Source organism: Acanthochromis polyacanthus, chromosome 23 (assembly GCF_021347895.1).
Source record: "Acanthochromis polyacanthus isolate Apoly-LR-REF ecotype Palm Island chromosome 23, KAUST_Apoly_ChrSc, whole genome shotgun sequence".
In the NCBI taxonomy this organism is placed as follows: domain Eukaryota; kingdom Metazoa; phylum Chordata; class Actinopteri; family Pomacentridae; genus Acanthochromis; species Acanthochromis polyacanthus.
The window spans coordinates 27008513-27025533 of record NC_067135.1 but is presented as its reverse complement, the minus strand read 5'-3'; the positions used below and the strand labels follow the sequence as shown (position 1 = coordinate 27025533).

Below are 17021 nucleotides of genomic sequence, written 5' to 3'. Positions count from 1 at the left end.
AACCTGAGCTCACCTGGTCCACCACACCTCCATCCAACATCAACCTCCACAACACAACCACAGTCCAGCAGAATGAAGAGCAGCTTTACAGCATCAGTAGTTCTCTGATCCTCTCACACAGTCGTACTCATCTGGTCTACAGCTGCACCGTCAGCACTCCAACAAACAGGAGGAGAGCTGCTTGGAGGAAACTCAGTGAGGAAAACATCTCATCTCAACAATCCACTCACACATTATTGACTTGCTTCATTCTGGTCTTTTTCTCTTCCATCATTTCAGCTCCTATCAGTGGATCAACAAGTGAAACATCATCACCTGCGCTGCCTCCAACTTTTCCTTCTCTCACCTGCTTTGGAGATTCAACCACAGTCAGATGATGGTGAAGCAGAGCAGGACTGATGGCAGCTCCACAGTCTCAGAGGGTGGAGGCAGCAGGTGAAGGATGTGTCAGAGTCAGGAGACATCACACTGCAGGACTTATCTTCAGAGCAGGAGGGAATCTACACCTGTCAACTCAGTAATGCTGAGGAGACGCTGATAAGTGAGACCTCTGTGAAGATCAGTGGAGGTAAAACAGCAAAAGTTCCTCTGATTATCTGGAAGATGTGTTTGACCTGCAAACATCAAAGATCACAAAAACTCCATCATGAAGCTTCCAGAGACAGAAAATGAACTGAATCTTTTTATGTTTCAGGGAATTTCAGTCAATGTTGGAGGAATCATAGGTTTAGTGGTTGTTTTGTTTGCAGCAGCAGTCGGTCTGTTTCTGTTCTATAAAAAGAAAAACGGTAAGAAGATGTTCTTCCTCCACTTTGAATTTTATTTCTTGTTTGTTATGTTGATTTTTTGTGAACATTTCTCAGATCAACAAGAAAACAACGCAAGTAGGTCAAACAGTGCTGAAACTCATAAGTAAATGTTGTGTGTTAAACTTCTGTGCTGCTCTGTCAGCACTCCAACAGGAGGAGAGCTGCTTGGAGAAAACTCAGTGATGCTGAGGAGACACTGATGACGAACACTGTTCTAAAGACTAACCCAGAGAAGATCTGAAAAAGTCTGTTTCCACCTAACATTTAGACTTCATCACCTGTGGAAGTTTGGTTTGTAGAAATGAACAGATTCTTCTTTGTTCCGGGCACTGTTGCCAACTCCTCAGTAAGGAAAGTCGTTGTTGGCTGTCCTAAAAGTCGCTCGAAGTTGCTAAATGACGTCATCGCCTAATTTGCATATTTCCCAGTTTGCATGTAATTGTAATCAACGTTGTAGGAGAGAGGAATAACGTTGTGGAATAGACCAAAAAGTGAATATAAAACAATCAAAATATGTTTTTGTACTAGAGGCTAAATGCTGTGGTTTATTTTAGCATGACAGTGAAGAAACATTTTCGTTTGTATGGCTTCGTAAGTCTGGATGGGATCTGTAGGGACTGCGCATGCGCGATTCATCTATCGTCTGGCCACGGAGTGATGTGGGTTTCCCCCTCCCCTCACTGAGACCGCTGCGGGGTGACTGGACTGACAGTCTGTGCTCTGGGAGGGGGAGAAGCTCACAGCAGCACCTGACCTGCTGCTTGTTGAAAACAGTAACTGCAGAATGAGCCGAGTTTTCCTATCAGAGTCTCCAAAACGGCAGAAAAAGTCGCTAGATTTGTCACTAGTCGCTTTTGACAAAAAAAAGTCGCTGGGAGCTTTGAAAAGTCGCCAGATTTAGCGAGAAAGTCGCTAAGTTGGCAACACTGGTTCCCGGTGGTTCCGTTGCAGCAATAGTTGGGGTGGTTTCCATTTTGGTTCTAGCATCACTGGTAGGATTCTGTATAAATAAAAAGAAAAAAGACAAGAAAAATGAGCGTGCTGGCAGGAGGGAAAACTATAAGTAAGTCTCTCCTTTGTATTAAATACAGCATCACTGCTGCACTATAATGAACTCTATAAACTAAAATTACATTAATAATAACTATTAGAGTCATATTTCCTCTTTGTGTAGGATGTAATTCAATTATTTAATCAGTGACTTTTACACACATAAAGTTTGTGATGGAAGTCCTTTTTAGTATTTAGATGACTTATTAGTCTTCATTGTCATCATTATTAACTGAGAACTTTTCAGAGTTCATGTTCCAAAGTGAGAGAATCTGGAATGTAAGAAGATAAATGTGCAGACAGCTTAGAAACTGAGTATGGAGCTGAGTCCTTCAACGAGACTAGAAACTGGGGAAAAATGTTTTATTTTTACCTCGTTATGCATCCATAAGGTTTTTTTATATGCTAGAAACCAATACATTAGTGAAATAAACCGTCAATGCTATGACTGAACATTTCCACCTTAAAACTGCAGTTTACCAACGACAGTCTCACTTCTACTAAATTATTCCAACTTTCCAGCTCACACTTCCTGGTTTCTGTGTCTCTGTGTTGTGACTGATGCAGACTTTGAATGCAGACAGCAGATGTGTTCACAGTTCAATTAATACTGCAGTAAACAAAGTGTTGGTCTGCTATGTAGACACCCACACATCTTCACTGTCAAACATGAAAGCACACAAAGCTCCTGTAGATGTTTCTGAAAGGCTTTCATGTTCACTTTCCACATGCTACAGCAGCTGGTCATAAATCAGCCTGCAGCTCCGTGTTATTGATTATTGTCCATCACAGCTCAGGAAACTGGAGATTTTAGAACCTTAAACTGTGTTTGGGCTCCATCTATACAAAGTCCAGCAGAAATCACTGCAGCTTTAATTGTTTTAATCATGAATGATCATTTTGAGCACATTTAGTTTTCCAGCCTCATGTGCAGTCAGTTTGTTTGCATTAAGAACAGTTGACTGAAAACAGAGTTACATCTCAGCCTTATAAGACAGGAAGGGATTATTTTCCTGGAGAACCAACTCCTAAATATGAGAATTTATGTTTTTTATTGATTTAATCAACAACCTTGGAGGGACTTTAATCAATATTTTATTCTATTTAACTTGAAATTTACTTTCATCAGTTTTATCTGTCAGCACAGCTGTGACGATGATTCAGATGCAAGAAAAAAAATACATATTACGATGACTGAACCTCATTTATTGCTGTTTGCAGTCAAGTACAAATGGAGCCACTGAGGATGGAGGAGAAGAGATGGAGACGATGAAGCTGCACCAGATCCTGCTGCTCTGTTGAACTGAACACTCTGTTGGTACTGAAGTGAGAATCTATCAAATAAATGTCAACTGAACGTCCAGTTAAAGCAGCAACCTCCAACCACTGTTTAAAAAGTCAATCAGTCCACTTTGGGCTTCTATTTATGACCAACCTGATGTTTCTGTGGTTTTAACACATGATGTTCTAATGAGACTAAATAAGAGAAATAATAGCAGCAGAGACAAAAAACAAAGTGGAACTGAAGAAGTTCACTTAAAACTGACTGTGGAACTTTGCTGCCATCTGCTGGTGAGTTTTATTTATTATGGAGTCAAGAAATGTAGCTGTTTAAACAGCTTTTTTTTAAATATTTAATTTATTTAAACAAAAATAATGTAAATGTATTTTGTAAATCTCTTTTCCTCGTTTTAATGGTTTGACACTTAGTCAGTCTGTCCAGTTGCTCTGTTCAGTTTTTTACTACTTTTCTGTGCTTTTTTTTTTTAACCCAGTGGATGATTTTAACAGCTGCTTTGTTTCTAACCTTAAATCAGTTTAATTGTTTAAACCTTTAATATCTTTGACAGCTTTAAATAAGTAGTTTTCAAGTCTGAGCTCTGTTGTTTCTTTTATGTTTATTGGAGGTAATGACACTAATGTTACAAACCAAATAATAAATACAACTTTTTATATCCATTATTCATTAAAAATGGTGAACTGGTCTCAAGCAACTGATGCAGAAATGAGTTTAAATCTCAGTTTTAGGTTGATGACATCACAAACTTGAGCAGCAGATAAATGATGTGAACATAAAGTCAGTTAGTGGCCTTTGAGACACATCATTCTACATTTTAAAGCTATAGATACATGCTCTGTGTGTCCTGTCTGGATGGGTTTTAATGCAACATTTCATGCAAAAAGCAGACAGCAAAAAGATGTAAAGAATCTGAATATATCTCGTATCAGTGTTTCTGTTAGTAGATCCATCTGAGTTTCAGAACTGTAACCATTAAACACATCTAACTCCACTTGTTTGCATTGAGTTTATTGAGACCTGCTGGTCAGTAGATGCACTGAGAGCTGTGAGTCTTCTTTCCTTTCTGAAGTCCTGAAGATCACATCAGTCGTCTAATCATTTACATCACTGAGGTCTTCATCTCCTGTGGATTACTGAAACACCACAACATTCTGAGTGGATTGATTGATTTACTGTGAACTGTAGAACATTTCTGACCTTCCCCTCCCTCTGAATGTATCAGTAAACATTAGGATGTGATTGTTCTGGACGACCAAACCAGCAGTTTGCTCTTTAATAGTTCAACTAAAATATGCTAACAAGGAGGAAACACGAACTCTTCACACCGAGGCTCTGACTCTGATTAAAACATGGATGGAATTTAACACGTAAACATGTCGATGAGTTAGAGGAGTATTATATATCAGTTCATTTTTACCAAGCATCTCAGATTTCTCTTCTACTGGAGGGTCGAGGGGAGGGTCCAATCACCGGTTGGACGGTTGGAAGGTCCGTCATTGATAAACGATCCTGATTGGATGAAAGATTCACGAGGTGGAGACTGATGGACGGAGCTGGAAAAGAAGAATCTGTGACATGTATTCAGGCTGAGAGGATTCATGTTTACCACCGTGTCTTGTGGACAACGGGAGTTCAGTTTATATGTAAACATCTGGATGAAGATTTCTGTGTTTTTGATGTTTCTGTGGATTCTGACTGTTTCCAGAGGAGGTGAGTGAAAACTGTCTCTGTTCTTCAGACTAACATTTGTTCACGTTATTTTCCATCTATCCGTTCTCTCTGTTTTCCAAGTTAATCTGAGTATTATTGGTGTTACGAACTGTGGAGGACGAAGTGTTTCTCTGTTGGTCTGGTAGCAGACATCTGCCCTCCTCCTAGAATGTTCTGCTGGGAAACATGGAGTCCTGATCCAAAACCTTGGAACTGATGCTGAACGGAACCAGAGCAATGAGATGGACGCTTTGGTTCCTGTCCAGTAACTGAACTGCTGAGGTTTGAGTCCATCTGGCTGCAGTGATGGGGCCTGTTTCACGAAGCAGGTTTAACAAACTCTGAGTTTAATCCTCAACTCTGAGTTGATCTACTCTGAGATAGAAAACTCTGAGTTTTCGGTTTCACAACGGCTGATTTGAGTTGCTTTAATCAACTCGGAGTAGTTTCACTTGGAGGTAAGTGCGTGCACCACAATTCTGAAAAGACAGCATTAAAGGAGCCCCGATTGGACGAGTCACCATGGCAACGGGGAAGCGAAAGTTTACGTTTATGAACTGGAAGTTTTTAACGCGCTCATATGGCGAGTTTGAACACATTTTTAGAAAGAAGTGCAACACCGCTGCAACTGCAAAAGAGAGAGAGACGGTGTGGAGAACACTGCTGCCCGGATCAATGCGCAATTTAGTCCTTTGTAATCGTAATAATATTACAGGGAAAAACTGTCTGAATGGTAGAATATTAAGTTATTTCATTTAGGTGAAATTCTGCGGGGGAGAAGCACATGGGGCAGCAGCTTAAGATGAAATATAAAAACATTGTTCAAACAGGTCAGACCTGCAGGGGCGTCACCAGACCTAATACTGTACTGGGGCACACCTGGGGCACAAAGCATTCATGAGAGTGCGCAAAGTGTGCGAGAAAAAAAACATATGCAGCACTTATTCACATAAAAAACCTAAATAGTTCTTTAAACCATTCAATAATATCAGACTATGTTGTTGTCTAGATCTTTGATTAACCATCTGAAATGTACTGCGGTAATGCATTTGGCCTACTTGTGCACTTTACTCTCGACTTCTAAACCATTACTGATAAATGCAAATAGGAATGTTTCTGGTGAAAAATACAGAAATTTTACTATTTTTTCTGGCAACAAAATCAGATGCTTTAGCTGAAGCCATTTTTCTGGGGACAAAACAAGATTCTTTTAGTCAAAGACAAACCGATTAACAAGACAAGTCTGTGCTATTTTTCTGTGAAATAAACTTGAATGGTTTAAACATTTGGCTCACGACTTGATGATAGGGAAAAATGTTTTTCTTCCTGAAGATGGACCATTTGAGAACCACTGCACCATCCATAGGCTGTATCTGTCAATTAACACAAGCTTACTCAAAATCATCATTGATGCAGAGGTCCTGAGCAGAACCAGCAGACCATAACCAACATTATGTTTCATGCTGATGAAACTCACTGGAAATTCCCCCGAAGCTTGTACAGCAAATTAATATGGTTTGTCCTGATACAAGGATAAGATAAGTAATAAAGAAGAAAAATATGTACACACACACACACACACATACATACATACATACATACATATATATATATATATATATAGACCCTTTAATGACCCACGTCACGAATGACGTCACAGCTTTAGCTGGAGGCAAAAGAGGAAGCCCGCGGCCATGACCGAAAGGCGAAAGAGGGACTAGGCTCTATCAACTTTTCTAAAATGTCGTCCTGCTGTGTTTTTGGATGCCAGAATAGGAGGAATGACATTGGCGAACGCAAATTAAAGTTTTATAGGATTCCACCGAACACTCGTGCTCAGAGGGAACGAAGACAGTTGTGGTTAAATGCACTGAGGCGAAAAGACTGGACAGAGACGATCAGCTGCAGTCAATTCCAGCCATTTTCAGTACAAAAAATCGCAAATATTCTATTTGTAAATAAAAAATATTCAATTCAATTCAGTTCAGCTTTATTCCAGACACTGGGTCCAAATACACACACCATAAGAACAAGGACACAACAAGACACAGAAAAAAATACAATCAAAAACAATAACCCGTTAAATATGACGAGAAATACAGGGAATATTGGACGCCCATCGCGAGGTGCATTGCAAATAGTTTACTGGCTTGTGTCGTCTGGATGTTCAAGGTTGGATTATGGCCGTTTTTTGTGGAATATTTTCATCTGTGTGTAATAATGAACCGGAAATGTGAGTCGCGCTGTGTACGTTAAAGCCGTGTACAGAGAAAGGATGGATGGATATTCATTGTTTGTCGGACAAATGTGTTTATATTACCCGCTGTGGTAATCACATCTGAAAGTGGTTTATACCGGCGGATTCATGAGAATCTAAGCTTTCCATTGGTGTACAGTGTTTATACGGACATTCTTTAAATTCCTATGCAAATTAGGTAAGTGTACCGCTGGCGGTACACTGAAGTTTAACGGGTTAAAAATGCTCGAGTTTGCAGCGCAAACTACCGGTATATACTCCCAGTCCTGCTTGACTTCTCGCTCCGCTTTTGCCTCCAGCATTAGCCCCGCCCACAAAAAAACGTCACAATGTTTGTAAACAAATAAAGGGTCTATATATATATATGCTTAGAAGAGTTATGCTTAGAAGAGTAAAGAGGAAAAGAAACCCAAATTAGGGGAAAAGTGGGGCACGCAGAGTTCACACAAATCAACAAAAATCTGAAAATTTCCAGTATTATTTACAGGTGATATATATACAGGAAAAGACCTTGAGCTGCTGCTGTTAAACAGTCTGACAGCAGCAGGTATGAATGACCTGTGGTAGTGCTCCCTCCTTGATGGTGGCGGCAGTAGGTAGTTAGTTAGTTAGTCATGAAACATAATGTTGGTTATGGTCTGCTGGTTCTGCTCAGGACCTCTGCATCAATGATGATTTTGAGTAAGCTTGTGTTAATTGACAGATACAGCCTATGGATGGTGCAGTGGTTCTCAAATGGTCCATCTTCAGGAAGAAAAACATTTTTCCCTATCATCAAGTTGTGAGCCAAATGTTTAAACCATTCAAGTTTATTTCACAGAAAAATAGCACAGACTTGTCTTGTTAATCGGTTTGTCTTTGACTAAAAGAATCTTGTTTTGTCCCCAGAAAAATGGCTTCAGCTAAAGCATCTGATTTTGTTGCCAGAAAAAATAGTAAAATTTCTGTATTTTTCACCAGAAACATTCCTATTTGCATTTATCAGTAATGGTTTAGAAGTCGAGAGTAAAGTGCACAAGTAGGCCAAATGCATTACCGCAGTACATTTCAGATGGTTAATCAAAGATCTAGACAACAACATAGTCTGATATTATTGAATGGTTTAAAGAACTATTTAGGTTTTTTTATGTGAATAAGTGCTGCATATGTTTTTTTTCTCGCACACTTTGCGCACTCTCATGAATGCTTTGTGCCCCAGGTGTGCCCCAGTACAGTATTAGGTCTGGTGACGCCCCTGGTATGTATGCTGTAGTCTATGCTATGTAGACTTAAAACTTCGAAGTGATTTTTTTTTATTTTTTTATTGGTGAAATTTTTACTGGGGCACTGCAGATCAATACTGGGGCATGTGCCCCAGTGAAATCTGTCTGGCAACGCGGCTGGACCTAGGCATTATTTCATGGAGGTACTTCATGATGATCATGTTTTACATTGTGAAGTATCCTAAATATTAAGTGGCTGTTTGACTGTGCAGTTGTTTTATCCACACATACGTATGTTGGGAATCTGCACTACATCAATAAAATTGAATTGTATTTTAAAAGATGCTTTAGGATTTTATCGCCTCTTTACAGCCTCAGATCCCAGAAATATTAATGAATCTGAACTTCCTGAAGTTTACATCTGGAAATATTTATTAATCTAAACTTTTAATTTATTGTAATTTTGTTTAGTTGCTCAACAACTAAATCTAAGTGTGTTTCTGATGCAGGTCTGAGTCTGTCACTAACATGGTCTTTACCTGATGTTGCAGATACTGAGGTGTCCTGTGTTTTCATGGAGAGATGCATCTTACCGTGCAGCTTCCAGGTCGCTGATCACGTCGTCATCCACTGGATTCATTTGACAAAAGGATACCTCCGTGTCCATTTGTACGACAACAACCAAGATGACCTTGGATATCAGCACCAGATGTTCAGAAACAGGACGTCACTGTTCAAGGACCAGATCTCCAGAGGAAACGCCTCACTGCAGCTGACAGGAGTGAAGGTTCAGGATGAAGGAAAATACAAATGTTTCATCAGCACCATCAACAGAAACAAGGAGACATTTATCAACCTAAAAGTTTATGGTATGAGAAAAAATAAAACCTAACCTGAAACTATTATTAACTCTGTCTGCACATCTACATTCTCTTTCTTTTTTCCAGCTCCAGTCCATGATGTCAACATCCAGCAGGTAGAAAACAGGATGACCTGCAGCTCAGAGGGGATCTACCCTCAACCTGAGCTCACCTGGTCCACCACACCTCCATCCAACATCAACCTCCACAACACAACCACAGTCCAGCAGAATGAAGAGCAGCTTTACAGCATCAGTAGTTCTCTGATCCTCTCACACAGTCGTACTCATCTGGTCTACAGCTGCACCGTCAGCACTCCAACAAACAGGAGGAGAGCTGCTTGGAGGAAACTCAGTGATGCTGAGGAGACACTGATGACGAACACTGTTCTAAAGACTAACCCAGGTAAGATCTGAAAAAAGTCTGTTTCCACCTAACGTTTAGACTTTATCACCTGTGGAAGTTTGGTTTGTAGAAATGAACAGATTCTGCTTTGTTCCAGGTGGTTCCGTTGCAGCAATAGTTGGGGTGGTTTCCATTTTGGTTCTAGCATCACTGGTAGGATTCTGTATAAATAAAAAGAAAAAAGACAAGAAAAATGAGCGTGCTGGCAGGAGGGAAAACTATAAGTAAGTCTCTCCTTTGTATTAAATACATCACTGCTGCACTATAATGAACTCTATAAACTAGAATTACATTAATAATAACTATTAGTCACATTTCCTCTTTGTGTAGGATGTAATTCAATTATTTAATCAGTGACTTTTACACACAAAGTTTGTGATGGAAGTCCTTTTTAGTATTTAGATGATTTATTATTCGTCTTCATTGTCATCATTATTAACTGAGAACTTTTCAGAGTTCATGTTCCAAAGTGAGAGAATCTAGAATGTAAGAAGATAAATGTGCAGACAGCTTAGAAACTGAGTATGGAGCTGAGTCCTTCAGCGAGACTAGAAACTGGGGAAAAATGTTTTATTTTTACCTCATTATGCATCCATAAGGTTTTTTTATATTCTAGAAACCAATACATTAGTGAAAAAACCGTCAATAATATGACTGAACATTTCCACCTTAAAACTGCAGTTTACCAATGACAGTCTCACTTCTACTAAATTATTCCAACTTTCCAGCTCACACTTCCTGGTTTCTGTGTCTCTGTGTTGTGACTGATGCAGACTTTGAATGCAGACAGCAGATGTGTTCACAGTTCAATTAATACTGCAGTAAACAAAGTGTTGGTCTGCTATGTAAACACTTACATATCTTCACTGTCAAACATGAAAGCACACAAAGCTCCTGTAGATGTTTCTGAAAGGCTTTCATGTTCACTTTCCACATGCTACAGCAGCTGGTCATAAATCAGCCTGCAGCTCCGTGTTATTGATTATTGTCCATCACAGCTCAGGAAACTGGAGATTTTAGAACCTTAAACTGTGTTTGGGCTCCATCTATACAAAGTCCAGCAGAAATCACTGCAGCTTTAATTGTTTTAATCATGAATGATCATTTTGAGCACATTTAGTTTTCCAGCCTCATGTGCAGTCAGTTTGTTTGCATTAAGAACAGTTGACTGAAAACAGAGTTACATCTCAGCCTTGTAAGGCAGGAAGGGATTATTTTCCTGGAGAACCAAATCCTAAATATGAGAATTTATGTTTTTTATTGATTTAATCAACAACCTTGGAGGGACTTTAATCAATATTTTATTCTATTTAACTTGAAATTTACTTTCATCAGTTTTATCTGTCAGCACAGCTGTGACGATGATTCAGATGCAAGAAAAAAAATACATATTACGATGACTGAACCTCATTTATTGCTGTTTGCAGTCAAGTACAAATGGAGCCACTGAGGATGGAGGGGAAGAGATGGAGACGATGAAGCTGCACCAGATCCTGCTGCTCTGTTGAACTGAACACTCTGTTGGTACTGAAGTGAGAATCTATCAAATAAATGTCAACTGAACGTCCAGTTAAAGCAGCAACCTCCAACCACTGTTTAAAAAGTCAATCGGTCCACTTTGTGCTTCTATTTATGACCAACCTGATGTTTCTGTGGTTTTAACACATGATGTTCTAATGAGACTAAATGAGAGAAATAATAGCAGCAGAGACAAAAAACAAAGTGGAACTGAAGAAGTTCACTTTAAACTGACTGTGGAACTTTGCTGCCATCTGCTGGTGATTTATAGTTGAGTTTTTTTATTATGGAGTCAAGAAATGTAGCTATTTAAACATCCATCCATTCTCTATACACCGCTTTGTCCTCATTAGGGTCATGGGGGGTGCTGGAGTCTATCCCAGGTGAAGGCAGGGGACACCCTGGACAGGTCGCCAGTCTGTCACAGGGCTACATATACAGACACACAATCACACTCACATTCACACCAACGGGCAATTTAGAATAACCAATTAACCTCAGCATATTTTTGGACTGTGGGAGGAAGATGGAGTACCCGGAGAAAACCCACGCATGCACAGGGAGAACATGCAAACTCCATGCAGAAAGATCCCAGGCCCACCCCAGGATTTGAACCAGGATCTTCTTGCTGTAAGGTGAAAGTGCTAACCACTACGCCAGCCCTAGTTTTATCATGATCAGTATAATTTTACTGTTTAAGTTGGTCATGTAAATGTTCAGAATTTTACAACATTATATGGTTTTAGCTGTAATATTCTACATAAGTCATTTTTTTGTAGGGTCTTTATATCATTATTTTCTCAGATAAATTGGTATTTTTTATATCATGAGATCTGAAGCTCTTAAACATAATATCAAAGTGAGATTTTATTTGACCAACATTAAATAATGATTATTTTCTCTGAATAGATGTGATGTTTTACTTTTTCATCTTTTTGAAAATCATTGATGTCCATGAGGGACGTCTCTAAAGTCCTGCTCTGACACTTTAACATATTCTATAAACAGAGCATCTGTGATCTGTGTTCAGGGCCCAACCTCCGTTTTACATGAACTCTCAGCTTTGTCAGATCAGTTTACTGCTGCATAGAAATCAGCTGAGCAGATCTGTTCCTTCCAGAATACACAAATACAGTTTAAACACTGACAGCCACAAGATAAACTACATTTTTCTTTTCATAGTTATTTATTTTAAAGTCAACTTTAATCATTTCATGGTGTAGAAGTCTGTTAAATTCCAGCTAAAACACAATGAGACGTTGAAACTGTAAATCAGACTAATGACGTGATGACTGCCAGCAGCTCTTTAAAGTCCTGCCTTTAAGGTGATGTGGAATAATGTGGAGTATTTTTAGATGAGATTATCTTTGACTTTCTCCCTGAGGAGAACTTTGTTTTGGACTTTGGAGAGAATCCAGATGTCATTTTGTGTCTATTTGTGGTTGTTTTGTGTCTCTTAAGTTTGTTTTGCATCTAGTTTTGGTCACCGTAAAGCCTGATGGGTAGCTTCCCAACGTCCTTGTCCTACCAAGTGCACACCGAGGGCTCGGGGATCTCTGTCATCCACTAATGCTTGAATAAAACCAAACTTTTCAGACATGATGGCAGCAAGATTCCTCCGTCTTGCTCTCCCGGTGCTCAGGCAGTCCCGTTCCTACTCCGAGGCCGCCTCCGGGGCCCCACAGATGTCCTTCACTTTCCTCCCCGACACAGGTGTTTTTCAAAGAGGCTAATGTGAAGCAGGTTGATGTGCCCACGCTCACCGGTGCATTCGGTATCCTTCCGGCCCACGTTCCCACCCTGCAGGTGCTCAGGCCCGGTGTTGTCACAGTCTTCAATGACGACGGTTCCTCTGCTAAATACTTTGTGAGCAGTGGGTCAGTAACCGTCAACGCTGATTCTTCAGTGCAGCTGCCAGCTGAGGAGGCCGTGCCCCTGGACCAGCTGGACATTGCAGCAGCCAAGGCCAACCTGGAGAAGGCCCAGTCTGAACTGGCCGGTACATGTGACGAGGCAGCGAGGGCAGAAGCTCAGGTCAGCATAGAAGCCAACGAGGCCATCGTCAAGGCTCTGGAGTAGACCTGTGGTAATCTTTTCTGTTGCTTTGAAGGAAATCAGTGGTCAGCTGTGTTTCCAGTTCAGTCAGTGTCCAAGAGATTCCAGGCTTTCTTTGTACAGTGGATGAAATTAACAATAAATTTATTGGGGCGGCATGGCTCAGTGGGTAGAGTGGCTGTCTTGCAACCGGAGAGTTGCCGGTTTGATCCTCGGCCCGTTGTGCTCATGTCGAGGTGTCCCTGAGCAAGACACTGAACCCCTAATTGCTCCTGATGGGTCGTGGTTAGCGCCTTGCATGGCAGCTTCCGCCATCAGTGTGTGAATGTGTGTGTGAATGGGTGAATGTGACGTATCATGTAAAGCGCTTTGGGTACCTGGTATAGTAAAGCGCTATATAAATACAGACCATTTACCATTAGTTGTTTGGTGTCTTAGTGGGTTTTTAGTTTCTTTTTGTGGTCATTTTGTATGTCTTTGGTGTTTATTATTCTCTTTCAGCCCATTTTGAGTCTTTGTGGTCATTTTGTGTCTCTTTGTGGTAGTTTTTTTTAAGAACTTTTCCAGCTAAATCAACACTTAAAAATCTCATACTGAGATCAAGTTTGTAGATTCAACAGTGAAGTGTTTGACTGAATGAATGAGTGATGGAGTTGCAGCGCCCTCTGCTGGACACAAACTGAAATCATTTATTGTGGTTTCTCCAAGAATGTTTTTTATTTTTAATAATAAATTAACAATAAAACCAGTAGAGGTCACAGACTGTTACAATCATGGTGTTTTGTCAGCATGAAAATATGACGTCAAACAGGATTTGAGAATCTTGTGACATGAAATGAAGTCTGATGATCCAGTATTAATACTGACAGTCTAATGATACATGGAAATACAGACTCTAGATTGTATTTGAAGCCTCGTGTTTCTGTTTAGCTCCAATCACATTGAAATTCTAGTTTGAAATCTTTTCTGTCAAAAATCAAAATACAAAACAAAGAAGTCAACCTACAGCTTATTTTAGACCAAATAAAAGAACTCATGAAGTGAAAACATCTATAAAACTCAACATTATCAAAAATAGTTTTAAAATGCACAAAGAAAACAATGATAGTAACAGCAGACAAAAGTGCATCAATAGTTAGAAATTCACCAATTAGCTATTAAAAGAAAACACTGAAATCCTTTTAAATTGAACATTCAACTACAAAAGTTCTTCAGATCTCCTCAGTATTTCTGTCACGTTCATTCAGTGAAACTCTGTCAGTTTCAGTAAAAGCAGCTTTAGATGACTAACAGATATGATGCAGTCAGTCAGATGTAAAGCTGCTTGTTATCTTTTTAAATCAAGATTTTTGGCTTCCTTTATATTTTTACCAGTGGGCAGATGTTCTAAATACTGAGGACGACGTGTCTCCTGCATGTCCTCTGATAGCTACACTGATGACCTCATGGAAAGCAGCCTCAGTACAAACAGATGAACATACATACAGATGCATACAGATGTACATGCAGACGCTATTTAGTCCTTCAGCTACTGGTGCAGATGTTTTTTGTTTCCACTTCCAGAGGTCCAGACTTTACTGGAGTTCAGGTTCAACATTTTCTTCATTTGAAGGACGTCCTACATTTTTATTGTCAAGCTTCATACATCTGGACATAGAAGAAACATTCATCTTCAATATAGAGACCATAATAAATTTTCTCATCAATCATGATTCCTTCATGTGATTTTCTGTTTTAGCTTCATTTCAGTGACTTTAATGTTTTCATTTCATGGATGTTGTTGAACTCTGACTGAGATCATCTTAGCTGATACAACAAACCATGTTGTAGAAAATAAGTGGTGGAAATGTTCCTGAAACATCCCAGAAAACTAACTTGATGACAACAGTTTTCTCCTTTAACATGTTCCCTCATTCACTGTAGTTCACACAGAGCAGCACACAAGTTTAACACACAACATTTACTTTTGTTGTTTCTTCACTGCTTGATGTTCTTGTGTTGTTTTCTTGTTGATCTGAGAAATGTTCAGAAAAGATCATCAACCCACACAATGAAAAAGAAATTAATTCTGAAGTGAAAGATGAACGTCTTCTTACCGTTTTTCTTTTTATGGAACAGTAGAAGGATGATTCCTACTGCTGCTGCAACCGAAACAGCTCCAACCACTAAACCTATGATTCCTCCAACATGGACTGAATTCCCTGAAACATAAAAAGATTCAGTTAATTTTCTGTCTCTGGAAGCTTCATGAGGGAGTTTTGTGATCTTTGATGTTTGCAGGTCAAACACATCTTCCCGATAATCAGAGGAACTTTTGCTGTTTTACCTCCACTGATCTTCACAGAGGTGTCACTTATCAGCGTCTCCTCAGCATTACTGAGTTGACAGGTGTAGATTCCCTCCTGCTCTGAAGATAAGTCCTGCAGTGTGATGTCTCCTGACTCTGACACATCCTTCACCTGCTGCCTCCACTCCTCTGAGACTGTGGAGCTGCCATCAGTCCTGCTCTGCTTCACCATCATCTGACTGTGGTTGAATCTCCAAAGCAGGTGAGAGAAGGAAAAGTTGGAGGCAGCGCAGGTGATGATTGTTTCACTTGTTGATCCACTGATAGGAGCTGAAATGATGGAAGAGAAAAAGACCAGAATGAAGCAAGTCAATAATGTGTGAGTGGATTGTTGAGATGAGATGTTTTCCTCACTGAGTTTCCTCCAAGCAGCTCTCCTCCTGTTTGTTGGAGTGCTGACGGTGCAGCTGTAGACCAGATGAGTACGACTGTGTGAGAGGATCAGAGAACTACTGATGCTGTAAAGCTGCTCTTCATTCTGCTGGACTGTGGTTGTGTTGTGGAGGTTGATGTTGGATGGAGGTGTGGTGGACCAGGTGAGCTCAGGTTGAGGGTAGATCCCCTCTGAGCTGCAGGTCATCCTGTTTTCTACCTGCTGGATGTTGACATCATGGACTGGAGCTGGAAAAGAGGAGATGCACAGATAGTTACTGATATCCATCCATTTTCTGTTGACCACTTTATCACAGGAGGACTGGAGTTTATCAGCTGATGGATCATCAGTCCATCAGTGGACCAACACAGAGATGATCAAACACATTCACACCTACAGTCAATCTAGAATCATTCATTAACCTCAGCAGGAAGCTGAAGCACCAGATGAAAACATGAAACTTTACACAGAAAGAACCAACACCCAGATGACAGTTCTGACCAGGTCACCTCTGTCCAAGTTACTAATATTCTGAGTTAAAAGGAACTTTAAGTTGAATGAACTATGTGATGAAACTGTTCCTATATTTAGAAAACCATTGAACAGAAAGAAAACAAATGATATTTCTGTATTCTCCTACCATGAACTTTTAGGTTGATAAATGTCTCCTTGTTTCTGTTGATGGTGCTGATGAAACACTGATATCTTCCTTCATCCTGAACCTTCACTCCTGTCAGCTGCAGTGAGGCGTTTCCTCTGGAGATCTGGTCCTTGAACAGTGACGTCCTGTTTCTGTACATCTGGTGCTGATGTCCAAGTTCATCTTGGTTGTTGTAGTACGAGTGGACAGGAAGGTGTCCTTTTGTCAAATGAAACCAGTGGATGATGACGTGATCAGCGACCTGGAAGCTGCACGGTAAGATGCATCTCTCCATAAAAACACAGGACACCTCAGTATCTGCAACATCAGGTAAAGACCATGTTAGTGACAGACTCAGACCTGCATCAGAAACACTCTTAGATTTAGTTGTTGAGCAGCGTTCCTGAATTTTTTATAGCATAAAATATAGATATTTATAAAGATATCTGTAAAATTAAAAAAAATACTTTCCAAGATAATCTTGTTGGTTTTATA

At 39.9% G+C, this 17021-nt stretch overlaps 1 pseudogene; it reads left to right on the top strand.

The window, feature by feature from the left end:
• The first annotated feature begins 1728 nt into the window (after positions 1-1728).
• LOC110947540 (ATP synthase subunit delta, mitochondrial-like) lies at positions 1729-13318 on the top strand (annotated as a pseudogene).
• The last annotated feature ends 3703 nt before the right edge of the window (positions 13319-17021 follow it).